Source organism: Carassius carassius, chromosome 36 (genome assembly GCF_963082965.1).
Source record: "Carassius carassius chromosome 36, fCarCar2.1, whole genome shotgun sequence".
NCBI classification, from domain to species: Eukaryota; Metazoa; Chordata; class Actinopteri; order Cypriniformes; family Cyprinidae; genus Carassius; species Carassius carassius.
The window spans coordinates 19,199,079-19,214,482 of NC_081790.1; the positions used below are offsets into that span (position 1 = coordinate 19,199,079).

General features: G+C 36.5%; 1 long non-coding RNA gene across 1 annotated transcript in view; it reads left to right on the forward strand.

Moving 5' to 3' along the window:
• The window catches only part of LOC132117395 (uncharacterized), a 41,912-nt gene extending 31,014 nt beyond the window's left edge, over nucleotides 1-10,898 (forward strand). Inside the window, exon 3 of the long non-coding RNA XR_009425750.1 lies at nucleotides 10,417-10,898. This is a non-coding gene — a long non-coding RNA (uncharacterized LOC132117395). The remainder of the gene's footprint in view (nucleotides 1-10,416) is intronic.
• The last annotated feature ends 4,506 nt before the right edge of the window (nucleotides 10,899-15,404 follow it).

Sequence of the window (15,404 nt, forward strand, 5' to 3'; positions counted from 1 at the left end):
CAGAGCATGTTTCATGAAGTTATAAAGGTAAAACCATGAGAATATTGCAGGATGTGCGCATTTGGAGTTTTTTTTTGTTATAATTCTATGACGAATATCTTCAAATCTAAATGACAGATTATTGTATAATTGGGCTCATATTAATCGGGAGAATTTTTAATTTTCCATGAGCTATGCATGTTTCATGAAGTTATGAATGGAAACGTAACCTACTGTATGTTTTTTTCTCAATTGAATGGTTTCATGTGTGTGATAATATCGTAAGTAATATGTTTAGATCAAGTGAACAAATTACGATGAATTTGTTCTCCCTTTAATCTGGAGAATTTTCTGTAAAAAATGACGTATGATTTTGCATGATCTATGAATGTTTAATGAAGTTATTAATAAAAGCGCAAAGTGAAACTGAAGTTATTTGTCGTGCTGTGCCTGTTGGGTTTTATGTGTTATAGCAATATGAGCAATATATTTGGATCTCATCCACGAATTATGGTATCTCTGGGCTCATTTTAATTGGGAGACTTTTCTGAAAATAATGATCTATGTATGATTCCTGAAGCTATGAATGAAAACGAAACGTGAAGTATCGAGCTGTTTTTCTTTGCAGCCTCAGTGCACCAGTCTGCTTTCATGTGTCACAGCTCTATGAACGAAATCTTTCGATCTGATCAAAGGATCTATGCGTGTTTGGTGAAGTTAAGAGCTAAAGTGGCACGGGACTGAAATCTCTGATTTTTATTTTTGCTAAGATACATTACCTAATTTTTTTCTATTTGTTATAGCTTTATGAAATATATCTTTAGATCTAAATGATGTTTTATGGTGAGTTTCGACAATAGTGACGTGTCTCATTTATGATATAGCCTATGCGTGTTTCATGAAGTTATGAGTGAAAAGCCTACATGACAGCTACCATAGATTTTTGGCTAAACTACATGCTCTCTGTGCAGTTTTATGTGTGTTATAAATTTATGAGGAAAATCTTTAGATATAAATGACAGATTTGACATAGTTTTGGGCTCTTTTTAATCAGGAGAATTTACTCTAAATGATGGTGCATATGAAATCTTGTTTTATGAAGTTACAAGTAAAACGGTGACATCAATAGGCTATAGGCCTATTATTATAATTATTATATGGGTCTGAGGTTGACTTCTTGTACAAAACTCGCTGCAGTTTTGTTCAAAGCCTCAAACAATTTCCGGGCTCTAGAGTCTGACCTAATTTCTCAATGGTGCTACTAAAAAAATTCTGAGGTCGCACCGGTGCAACGAGCCATTCAAGGGGAAAAAAAGTCTCTGCAACTCTGAAAGTCTCCCTGTGGTTCACCAACAGACACTAGAGTCCTGCATTTTAGCCTGAGCCCGACAGGCCCCGACCTTTTTTACCGCCTCGAGCCGGGCTTCGATTGTTCAGATGTGGGCCGGGCCTCCAGCCTGTTTAGACTTCTCCTTACTTTTACATTTTAGACATTCATCAATTAGCGATGGAAAAAAAAACTTGCTGCGCTGGTGAAAACAACACGAGACCATGATGCCACGACTGTCAAGAGCAGCTCGACGGTGTTTTGTGTCCCGCAGCAGCGCAGCTGAACAGTTCTGCGTTCAAATAATAGGCTTAAGCTTGCCGCAAAGCACCGGCAAAAGTAATTACAATAAATGTGATAAGGGGGAAATAGGAAGAAGATATTTAAACTATTTACGAATAAACTAGTGTTTTCTGAGTCTGTGTCGCAAGGATGAAGTTGCAATCCCGACTCGTCATCTCCTCATTAGACGTGCCTTTAGAGATAAGTACATCTTTTTGGAGCTTGCGTAAATCCTAGTTATCTTAGCAAAACAAAGAAACAAATAGAGACATCATTAGCATAGCTGCTGTTCCAACAAAGTAAAATGAATTAGTTTAACCCAAGCTAAAGAATAAGAATGCACATTTGATCAGATAACAACTATACTCACAATTTAAGATACATTATTCAAATGCTTGGCGAAAGAGATGAGTTTTTAATCTAGATTTAAACAGAGAGAGTGTGTCTGAACCCCGAACTTTATCAGGAAGGCTATTCCAGAGTTTGGGAGCCAAATGTGAAAAAGCTCTACCTCCTTTAGTGGACTTTGCTATCCTAGGAACTACCAAAAGTCCAGCGTTTTGTGACCTTAGGGAGCGTGATGGATTGTAGCGTGGTAGAAGGCTAGTTAGGTACGCAGGAGATAAACCATTTAGGGCCTTATAGGTAAGTAATGATAATTTGTAACTGATACGGAACTTAATAGGTAGCCAGTGCAGAGACTGTAAAATTGGGGTAATATGATCATATTTTCTTGACCTGGTAAGGACTCTAGCCGCTGCATTTTGGACTACCTGTAGCTTGTTTATTGAAGAAGCAGGACAACCACCTAGAAGTGCATTACAATAGTCCAGTCTAGAGGTCATGAATGCATGAACTAGCTTTTCTGCATCAGGAACAGACAACATGTTTCGTAGCTTGGCAATGTTTCTAAGATGGAAGAATGCAGTTTTTGTAACATGGGAAATATGATTTTCAAAAGTCAAGTTGCTGTCTAGATTTTTGACTGTAGAAGAAGTAACAGTACATCCGTCTAGTTGCAGATTGTAATCTACAAGATTCTATGTATGTATGTGTGTTTTTTGGTCCAATAATTAATATCTCTGTCTTATCCGAATTTAATTGGAGAAAATTATTGGTCATCCAATCTTTTACATTTTTACACACTCTGTTAGCTTAGATAATTTAGAGGTTTCATCTGGTCTCGTTGAGATATATAGCTGAGTATCATCAGCGTAACAGTGGAAGCTAATTCCGTATTTTCTAATAATATTAAGGGGCAACATGTATATTGAAAATAGAAGGGGACCTAGGAACATGTATATTGAAATATACCTGTATACCTAGGCAACATGTATATTGAAAATAGAAGGGGACCTAGGACGGATCCTTGTGGCACTCCATATTTTACTGATGATAAATGTGATGACTCCCCATTTAAGTAAACAAAATGGTAGCGATCGGACAGGTAGGATCTAAACCATCTTAGAGCCTGCCCTTGAATACCTGTATAGTTTTGTAATCGATCTATGAGTATGTCATGATCTATGGTGTCGAACGCAGCATTTTAAGCCAAGGCCAAAGGTCATGCATGTGACTGCAGTGGAGGATAGTCCATAAGACATTGAGCCATGAGATGTTCAGTTTGAAGCCCTTAAAACCCTTAATTTAGATTTTCTTTTTATTTCATATATCTTGAAATGTTTTAAGTTTAAATTTCACCTCAGTGAAACACTTTAAGCACCAACACTTTTTCAGTAAGTTACCTTTCTTGTAGAATTGTGCTTCAAATAAAGAACATTATGTTGACCAAATTCTTAGTTAATCATTTAGGCTACAAGTCAATATTGTTTATATGGACAGCGATTTAAAAAAAGTGGACTTGTAAGAAAAAAAGTTAGGCGCACTAGTGTAACAAGTGCAAAATATGAGCCTAGAGCCCTGTTGTTTTATTCTACTTCATGAGACCTTTCAGATGACATATGGCACATGAGTATCCGAGCTGTGTGATATTTTTATAAATATTAGAGTACATGGCAAAATTATTATTATTATTATTTTTTTTTTCAGCAAATAACTTGGCACTACTATGGAGTTGATCAACATGCTAAATGCATTGTAATGCTCAGACTCTAAGCTTTCAAATGATATCTATTTTTTCTTGATTTTAATTCAGCAGTTTCAAAAATATGATTAGTAAAATCGATGCAATGGGGGGTTGGGGGGGGGGGGGTTCACGGTGGTATGGTGGTAGCAGTAGAATACTTCTGTTGTCCTGACCCTAGTACAAGCTCTCATTCTAATCCTGATTGTCTGATGAGTGCATAATCGATGAACAAAAAGTGCAGAATTGCTGAACAAAAAGAGGTTTCAATAAGTGCCACCTGGTGGCGATAGTTGTAAATGTTTATTGTAAGCACAATAAAAGCTGTTGATTACTAAGATGATTGTTTTCTAAAGACAGATATTGATTTCAATGGTTTGTATCTTAAACCTGAATTGATTGCTTACCTCCATTGTAACTATTTCCCCCACACAAATGTTAATGCTTGATGCTAACTTTAGTCTTATACAATCACCAAAACATTTGAAACAGATACACTTTAACTTACCTTATTTATGTCCTGAGATATTGAATATCAAATAAAACGGATATAAATAATTTCTCTTGAGCACTACATTTTTTCTTACATTTTTATCAGTTATTTCTCAGCAGATAATATATATATATATATATATATATATATATATATATATATTTACTGAAAGTCGAGTTGAGCAGTAAGTAGTTACTAGTAATTTAGTTATTTTAATAATATTACTTTTGCAGTAACTAGTAGTGTAAATAATTACTAATTATATTTCAGTAATAATTTTACAGTTACCATCCATAAAACAGATTTGTTGCTTTACTTTTACCCTTTAAGAGTGACCACTAATAAAGTTAGAATGTCCACTAATGTGTTTATTTACAAAAAGGCATGAGTGGTAAAAAATAAGTTTTTCATAAAACTGAAACTTAAATATATTATTTCTACAGGCTATACAAAAAAAGAAAAGGAAAAAAAGACAAAATAATAAGGCTGAATAAGCTGATCTATAGCATGTTAAATGGTGGTTGCCTGTCTATGAATGGTACACCCCCCTAAGCTCACAGAAGTAGTTTGACCCAAGTCCTCAGCAGCCAATGACACTGACCCGTTCAAACTGATTTTTAACGCGTACTTCACGTGTATTTCACGTGTATTTAACGCGTATTTAACACGTGAAATACACGTTAAATACGCTCTGATTTTTCACGCGTAAACAACACGTATTTAAAGCGTTAAATACGTGTTGTTTACGCATGAAATACACGTATTTAACTTGTTGTTAACGCGTTAAAATTCACGTGTATTTGACCCTTTTGGCCTTCGATACAGAGAGTATGCCTGCACTTAAAAGGTGTTCAGTGCAATCGCGAATCTCTCCTCTTCACTTTAAGTAAGCGTGTATGTGCTTAGACTGTGTCTCGTGCGTTCGCACATGGCCAGGTATTCTTCTCTTCGATTTCTTTCTCTTTGCTCTTGGCATAAACGCTGTCAAAATGGCAACAACCAATCAGAAATAGGCTTCAATGACTGACCAATGAAAATGCGACATCGTACATGGAATCTTATTGGTTGATATTGAACCGCACATGGATTTATTTTATTTTATTTAATTTCTTATTGAACATCATTAACAACCAAAATTGGATTAGATTGTAAATCCTTTTAAGTTCTCATTAAAGTGACAACAGATGAAAACGCCTGTGATCCATGGAAATCTCATACTTGCACATAAAGAACTGAACTGAATGTTGACCCTCAGTAATTTGTTAATAGTGAGATTTATGCAATTAACCATTTTAGCTCTTTTAAAATCCCTTGATTTAGTTAATGAATATTAATAACTCTGCAGTCAGAAATGAAGGATTTGACACAGGGGCCAAGTCTACCATAAATCATGAAATTAAATATTCAAAATTGGCCTGGTACAACAAAAGTTGTCTTCACAGACAACAGACAAGCATCTTACATAGGGTAGAAAATACAAATAAAACAATCAAAGTAGATAAGATTAAAGCATTCTTTTTCTTCATTAACTTAAGTGATGAAAAATAATGACACAGTTCTTTATGAAAAGCTTTAAAGTTTGGAAGTGTTTTCTGGAATCTATTCTTGTGTAAAAAGAATTTCCCAAGAATAATGAACGTGTTAACTGCCCAGTCGTGCGTTTAATCTTTCATAAACATACCAAATATTATTTTTTCCTTTGTTAATACAGTCAAATCTGCAAATTTACATTCATAAAACAGATGTTCTGTTGTTTCAATCTGATCATCACAAAATGAGCAACAGTTAACATCAAAACCGAATCGTCATCTTAAAAATTATCTCGATGGATACACTCCATTTGAACCGCACATGGAACACATGGAATAAGTTCACTGAAGTTCAATCAAGACGAACCGAGATGGATCCGCCGAATCGTCGATCTCAGGTAACCAGTTTTATTTGTTTTGATTTTAAATATGGCAAATGTATCGTCTTGATTGAACTTCAGTGAACCTATTCCATGTGTTCCATGTGCGGGTCAATATCAACTAATAAGATTCCATGTACGATGTCGCGTTTTCATTGGTCAGTCGTTGAAGCCTATTTCCGATTGGTTGTTGCCGTTTTGACAGCGTTTATGCCAAGAGCAAAGAGAAAGAAATTAAAGAGAAGAGTACTTGGCCATGCGCGAATGCACGAGACACAGTCTAAGCACATACACGCTTACTTTAAGTGAAGAGGAGAGATTCGCGATTGCACTGAACATGTTTTAAGTGCAGGCATACTCTCTGAGCGAGCCCAGAGAAAATTCTTACAAGAGCAACGTGTATCTGAGAGCGCGCGCCCAGAGAGATTTGCGCTCCGCGCATTATATTAATGTACTTTCGCGCTACAATAATGCGCTCTCGACATTTGACAGGGAAATAACGCCATAGGGCTCTGGCAAACTGCTCAACCCACAGAAGAGCAGCCGTCCTGACGAACTCTCGCACCAGGTTAAAATAACAGCCATAATGACAATTAGGTGCGCTCCAGTCACACTCCAATCACAGAACCTTCCAAAGAGAAAGAAACCAAAACACCTCAATCCTAACACCAGCAACTCTGCTATTTCTGCAACTACACAAACTAGCTGGGGACTATTTTCACGTGCTGCGTAATATCATTGCGCCTACTGCACCCATGGTATGGCAACAAAGTTCCTTGATTATTACGCCGGAATGGGAGTATAGTTTCAGCCTAGAAAATTGCAACTTTTAATTTTTTGCCCGTCTTAGTACACAATGTAACTACAGAAGAGTCAAGTTTTAAATAAAAAAAAAAAAAAAAAAAAATTAGAAACTCTTTGGTCATTTTTGAGCGAGATGCTAACGGTCTAATCAGATTCAGTGATCTACGCTAAGCTAAGCTAAAAGTACTACTGCTAGACCTGGAGCTCGGCTGAATGGATTCAAAAACAGTAGAACTCAACTGTTTAACTTTAGGGGAGTTGGAAAATGAGTCTATTTTCAAAAATAGTGGCGTGTTCCTTTAAATGCTAATACGAAAAGTTCAACTGGAGAGTTTCCTTATCACCAAGACTGCACTTTGCAGGGTAAGCTGGTTTCTGGCCTTGCAGTTTTGACTTGATTGCTGTGCCACATTTTTTGCTGATGCAGGAGAAGCTTGTTTCCAGTAATCAAGAGCACTCATGCGTGTCATGGCAGGACAGCTTGGAGGAAGGTCCTTCTCAAACAGGCAGTCAATCTGACAGGTGTATTTACAATAATCCAATCAAAAGGTCAAATCTGTGGTGAAGTATAAATCACTGCTCACATCTAGTGTTCAAAAGCTCTTTCTTTTTGGTTCAGCAGTTTTTCACCGAATGCTGTGGTAGCAGTGCCATCAAATTAACCTTACATTGCGGTGGGCATTTTATTATTCAACTGCAAGAAATTACTTAAAGCTGATTATCTCATAATCAATTAAAATGGCTTTTAATTAGAATGGTTTGAAATGGCATGTGAAGTACTTTATAACAACCTATTTGTGCCTCAGATTTTTTCAAACCCTGCACACACTCATTTAGTGCATTGAATGTATTGATTTTCTCCACCTTGTTAATGTAGTGTTTCCAGTTAAGTTACTTTCCTTCTTTAACACTAGATAGAGATAGAGTCATGGTAAATATTCCACTTGTCATTATCATTTACATCGGCCACACTAGAAATAAAAGGATTAGATCAAGTTACAAACTGGGCCTGAAATTGAAAATCTCAATTTAATATCTTATGCAGAATATTTTCTTGCTTACATATACTGTGAAATTGATTAGCTTTTTTTTTTTTTTTTTTTATTTTATCTTTTTTCAGGATTTACATGTAACCTTACTACCACAATAAATAATATTAAAGCATGTTGAAGCAAGAATGGAAAGGTTTACAAACCATGTGTTTCCTCCATATATTTGTATATATTAATTATATGGTGGAAACCCTGTTTTGAAAACCTTTATTTATTATGTGTTCTTTGCTGAAGTCCATAATGTGCAATATTTGCAACTATGATACTGAAATCGCATTTTGTATGTTAGTATATTACAGACTGTAATATATTTGTGTGTGTGTGTGTGTATATATATATATATATTTCTTTTTTTAATGATTTATTTATACACTTTAAACCATTACAAAAATAAATAGAAAAAAAAAAAACTAAAAATACATAAAAAAATTAAAAATTTACAGAAACAGGGGAGGATGAAAATACACAAAACATCACAGTAAGAAGATGCACTGAGGATTCTTTTCCCCTAAAGAAAAAATAAAAATAAAAATAAAAATAAATAAAATAGAGTACAGTACAATCACATACAGTGACAGTAAACATAGCAGTGTATTGGCCAGGCAATACAAAATTAGTATCAACATTTAGACTTGTGATAGATGTGTCGGGAGATAAGGGGATCACACACAAAGAGCAGGGTCAAGCTGGAGAATTTTGATATGTTCACGAAGGGGTTGCCAAAGCTTGATGAAAATGGTGCTAGGTCGGTAATTTTCTAAGTTTCATAAAATAAAGAACATCTCTTATCCAGCGAGTGTAAGATGGAGGGTGAGGGCTTTTCCAATTCAATAGAATTAAACGCCTAGCTAAAAGAGTCAAAAAGGCTACAAAATCTGAAAAGTGAGAAGGCAAAGAATGGCCAGGCAGGAGAACCCCAAATAAAGCTGTGACAGAGAGGGATATCCGCCGAGGTAATGGCTGACAATGAGATAAAAAAAAATTCTTCAAAAGACAGAAATCAGTTTGGAGAAGATCAACAGCAGTTCAGACTATGAAAAGACAATACAGAAAAGCAGAGCGGATGTGGCGGAAGACAAAACTTGAAATTCACTATAGCATCTACAAAGACAGCCTCCATGCTTTTAATGTGAAACTAGCCACAGCTAGACAGAATTTCTTCTCAAACCTTATAAACAGTAACTTAAATAACACTCGTACTCTTTTTGCCACTGTTGAGAGACTGACAAACCCCCCAAGTCAGATTCCCAGTGAAATGCTATCAGACAGCAAATGCAATGAGTTTGCATCCTTCTTTTCTGAGAAGATCATCAATATCAGGAAGGCGATTAGCACATCCTCAAGTAATGCAGACGTCAGACAGATTAGGCCACAATATCAAAAAGATACTATGTCGATTTTTGAAGCAATTGATAGCAAAATTCTGGAAGACATAGTGCAGCACCTAAAATCGTCAACCTGCTATCTTGACACACTTCCCACATCTTTTTTCAAAAATGTGCTTAACTGCTTAGAAGCAGATCTTTTAGAAGTGGTGAACGCCTCACTTCTTTCTGGGACATTTCCAAACTCCTTAAAAAATGCAGTTGTTAAGCCCCTCCTGATAACACCATTTTGAGCAATTTTAGACCAATATCTAATCTTCCTTTTATAGGTAAAATTATAGAAAAGGTCGTTTTTAATCAGCTGAACAAATACTTAAACTCAAATGGATACCTGGACAATTTTCAATCTGGTTTTTGACCGCATCACAGCACAGAGACAGCACTCATTAAGATAATAAATGATATTCACTTAAATTGTGACTCTGGCAAAATATCGGTGCTGGTATTGCTAGATCTCAGTGCTGCATTTGACACTGTCGATCATAACATACTACTAGAGAGACTGGAAAACTGGGTCTGGCTTTCTGGGATGGTACTCAAATGGTTCAGGTCATACTTAGAAGGGAGAGGCTATTATGTGAGTATAGGAGAGCATAAGTCTAAGTGGACGTCCATGACATGCGGAGTCCCACAAGGGTCAATTCTTGCACCGCTCTTGTTTAGCCTGTATATGCTTCCACTAAGTCAAATAATGAGAAAGAACCAAATTGCCTATCACAGCTATGCTGATGATACCCAGATTTACCTAGCCTTATCTCCAAATGACTACAGCCCAATTGACTCCCTCTGCCAATGCATTGATGAAATTAATAGTTGGATTTGCCAGAACTTTCTTCAGTTAAACAAGGAAAAAACTGAAGTCATTGCATTTGGAAACAAAGATGAAGTGTTCAAGGTGAATGCATACCTTAACTCTAGGGGTCAAACAACTAAAAATCAAGTCAGGAATCTTGGTGTGATTCTGGAGACAGACCTTAGTTTCAATAGTCATGTCAAAGCAGTAACTAAATCAGCATACTATAATTTAAAAAAACATTGCAAGAATTAGATCTTTTGTTTCCAGCCAAGACTTGGAGAAACTTGTTCATGCCTTCATCACCAGCAGGGTGGACTATTGTAATGGGCTCCTCACCGGCCTTCCCAAAAAGACCATTAGACAGCTGCAGCTCATCCAGAACGCTGCTGCCAGGATTCTGACTAGAACCAGAAAATCTGAGCATATCACACCAGTCCTCAGGTCCTTACACTGGCTTCCAGTTACATTTAGGATTGATTTTAAAGTACTTTTACTCGTATATAAGTCACTAAATGACCTAGGACCGAAATATATTTCAGATATGCTCACTGAATATAAGCCTAACAGACCACTCAGATCATTAGGATCGAGTCAGTTAGAAATACCAAGGGTTCACACAAAACAAGGGGAGTCCTCCTTTAGTTACTATGCCGCCCGCAGTTGGAATCAGCTTCCAGAAGAGATCAGATGTGCTAAAACACTAGTCACATTTAAATCTAGACTTAAAACTCATCTGTTTAGCTGTGCATTTATTGAATGAGCACTGTGCAATGTCCGAACTGATTGCAATATATTTTCACTGTTTTTTTTTATTTTATTTTATTTTATGTAAAATCATTTTCTAACTGTTTTAAATTAATTTTAAATAAGTACAGTTTTAATAATTTTAAAAGTTTTAAAGTTTTAAAATTGCTTGTTTTATTCTTGTTCATTATTATTTTACTTTCTTTTATGTAAAGCACTTTGAATTACCATTGTGTACGAAATGTGCTATATAAATAAACTTGCCTTGCCTTCAAAAGGAAGACAGGGCACCGCAGGACCAGAACATGTGAATTAAAGTGGCTGAACCAGAATGACAGCTGTCACACTCAGTCAATAGGCGTCACTCAGTCAATGCATGCTAACCTGGTCTTCGACCAGTGGGCTCTATGAACCACCTTACACTGTATGAGCATGTGACATGCGCAGAGGGATGAGGAATAAACCCTGTTCAGGACTGCACTCCATGTCTCCTCGTTAATCTCAGTACCGATGTCTTGGGACCAGACAAAGTGTAAATTATCAGAGGAAGAATGCAAATGAACAATTATATTCACAAATTTACCCTTCAGTACAAGGATCAACACCCAGAATAGTGTCTACCGTATGTTCCGGACTATAAGTCGCACTTTTTTTCATAGTTTGGCTGGTCCTGCGACTTATAGTCAGGTGCGACTTATTTATCAAAATTAATTTGACATGAACCAAGAGAAATGAACCAAGAGAAAACATTACCGTCTCCAGCCACGAGAGGGCGCTCTATGCTGCTCAGTGCTCCTGTAGCCTACCACTGAGCAGCATAGAGCACCCTCTCGCGGCTGTGGACGGTAATGTTTTCTCTTGGTTCTATTTTTGGACTGATGCAACTTATACTCAGGTGCGATAGATCTTAGAGCAATTGCCAAAGGCTCAATGGCTACTGCAAACAACGGCGGGGAAACCTTGTCTAAATAACTAATTCTGGTGTTTCATTTAAAGAAGAAGAATAGAGAATATTCAAAAGGCGTCTTATATTATGAAAAGAATGTCTATTTTTAATAAAGCCTTTTTGGTCAGTAGAAATTAAAGTTGGAAGGACAACCTCCAGATGTCTTGCTGGGGAGATGGGGCGATAGTTGCTGGACTGAAAAGGATCTTTATCTTTTTTTGAGAATAAGAGAAATGATAGCCTGCCATAAGGAATGAGAGAGAATACCTGAGCTGTTAGACTCATTGAACATGTTAAGCAAAAGAGGTGATCATTTGTCAGAAAATGTCTTGAAAAATTCAGCAGGGAAGCCATCAGGGCCTATTAAATTGGAGGAGATATCAGGATCAGATATCAGGAATTAGACTACTTCGGCTATGCTTTCCGAAGTATATAAGGAGGCATAAAAAATCCTGAACTCATCATTAATAGTTAGTGGATTAACTGAAGACCCAACAGAATTGGAAATTTGAGTAATGAGATGTGAAGCAGCAGACTGACGCAACTGATGGGCAAGCAATTTACTTGATTTAACACCGAATTCATAATAATTGCAACGAGCCTTATGTAGAGCTTCAGTTGCCTCATTTGCAGTAAGTAAATCAAACTCTGTCTTTGTTGTGAGTAATTTAACAAAATCATCTTAACACAATTAGACTGGAGGTCTGCCAAAGTATTCAAAAGATTAGCTCTCCTTACATTCATAATTTTTCTCTTATAAACTGAATATGAAATGATTTCTCCCCTTAAATAAGCCTTACATGCCTGCCAAATTGTCTTAGCTGAAATTTCAGGGGAAATATTTGTGGAGATAAAAAGGTCTATACGATCGTTAATGGCAGAAATAAAATTAGAATCATCGAGAAGCAGAGTTAAAACGCCAAGGAGACCGGGACATTGAAAGACTTGGTAAAGCGAAGTAATGTAAGGTAAATGTAACAGCAGCATGGTCTGAAATAACAATAGTATTATAGATACATGAGCTAATCAGTGGAAGCAATTTGTCATCAACAAAAAAGTAATCAATGCGGGAGGAAGTATGATGTACAGGGGTTTTGTGCTAGAATTGAAGAAAAAAACGACAAACATCAGAAATAGCATATTGCTCCATGAATAACTGAATCGTCCTGCTGGAATTAGACTGTGCACATAGACTATATGAGGAATGGTCTAGAAGAGGGTCTAAGCAGCAATTAAAATCCCCACCCAGAATTAGTTGGAGTTCATATCAGGGAGGGAAAACAGAACTTAAAAAAAAAAAGCCTCATCATCCCAGTTAGGGCCATACATATTGGCCAAAATCAAACAAACTCCATTGATCTGTCCTCTAAGAATAATAAAATGAGATGACCTCAGAAACAGAGAAAGGAATCGATTTATGGATGAGAATAGCTACCCCACGGGACCTATCCTGGAAGCTGCTGTGGTAGAGCTGGCCTACCCAGCCCTTTCTAATACTTAGATGGTCTGCAGGCCTGAGGTGTGTTTCCTGAATAAAAGCTATGGTAGTATTCAATTGTTTCAAATAATTAAGAACTTCATTTCGTTTCACCGAAGAATTCAGTCCTTTGACGTTCCAGCTGGTGAATTTCAGTGCACAACGAGGCGCCATCTAGTTATTCATCACGGGTGTGGATAATTAATTCCCTGAACATGACAAGATTTCCTTTGTCAATTTTAACAAACAATCCAATGTTAAATTAACTAAACAGCCCACATTATCCTTAACAAGAAGCGGAAATTAAGCAACCTGCTTGCAGTATGATGGAGTGCGTTCACGACGCTGCTGATGTATGATGCTGCTGACGTGTTTTCTGGTGCGCCCAATAACAAAGATAACACATCAGCAGCATCATATGTCAGCAGCGTCACTGCAGTGTTGTGAACGCGCTCGCAACAGACACGGAAGAGAAGACAATGCTGCATAAAGTTGTAATTTTTGTTATTTTTGGACCAAAATGTATTTTCGATGCTTCTACAAATTCTAACTGACCCTCTGATGTCACATGGACTACTTTGATGATGTTTTTATTACCTTTCTGGAAATATACCTTTCTGAGAATATACCGTACATATATTTTCAATGGAGGGACAGAAAGCTCTTGGACTAAATTTAAAATATCTTAAACTGTGTTCCGAAGATGAACGGAGGTCTTACTGGTTTGGAACGACATGAGGGTGAGTCATTAATGACATAATTTAAATTTTTGGATGAACTAACCTTATTATTATTACTATGAAAATATGAAATAATTTCTTTAATGAAATTATACACTAAATAATAAACTAAAACTGCCAATAGGTGGTGGTAAATGGCTTAATGATTAAGTCAACGAGTCATTTATTCATTCGTTGGATTCATTAAAATAGCTGATTTATTTGGGAGTGAAGTAAAGGGTTCTTTATTAAAGGTTCATTGAATCATTAGGGCTGTTCAACTTGAAGCGATCTTCGATCATCATCATCAGACCGCATGACATCAAAGAATCGCAAGAGCTTAGAGATCTTTCGACTCCTTGTGCTTTTGAATAGCTCTCGCAGTTCTTACGCGCGTCTCGCGTACGCCCCGGCCCAGAGTCCTCAAATAATTAGTAGTGCTCATTTCTTAATTCTTTTTTGTCTTCAGATTCTGATTGGTCGAGCTGGGGAAACGAGGCTATAAAATGGAAGGAGGCGGACCCTTTCATTATCTCTCTGCCAGCCACAGACTTCTCCATTATCACATTGTCTCCTGCTCCTATCTTGTTGTTATTTTGGAGTGGGGAGCCCCAGCCTGTTTCTGTTAGTTTAGTTATTTCTTTATTATGTTGCTGGGCTCCCTATCTCATAATTTTGGTTACTTTTGTGAGTATTTTGTGTTAAAATAAAGGATTATTTTGGGATACTCCAGCCGTGTCCATCTATTATGTTATGCGTCCCTTTAAACTCCTAGACCTTTGTAGGGACCGTAACACAGTACTTTGATGCCATTCACCAATCTGTTTGTGCAGTGCCACTTCAAAGCCAGTGCAACTATGCCCGATGGTTCAAAGGCCAAAATGGTTCACAAAATTCATTTAAAACGTGGATTAAGAAATGAAATTCTGCTGTGGGTTGCTCGGAGATGATGATTGTGATTTATCTTTATATTTTGGTTGGCAAAATTGAGCAAAACAGACAACATTATGTCTGAAATAACACAATATGAATTTCTTAATGAACTGTTGTGTAATATGAGTATCACATTTGCACTCGTGTGATATTTTTAACTATGTGATGTAAATATGAGACAAAATTTCAAACGGGCATTTTGCCCCATATCTTGAATTTTAGTGATATTCTCTAGGCTCCATCATGCAGTAAATTGTTGCCCTGCCTCATATTATTCATCAATATATTGATCCACATAGGTCTGGGGCGGGGCAAGTGCATTAAATGCTTTAATAATTGTAATGCATTATTTTTTGTATCTACCACTTTTAAAAGCTTAGAAACATATATAATAATAATAATGATTATATTTATATTTGTAATCTTTATGTATCTTATATATATATATATATATATATATATATATATATATATA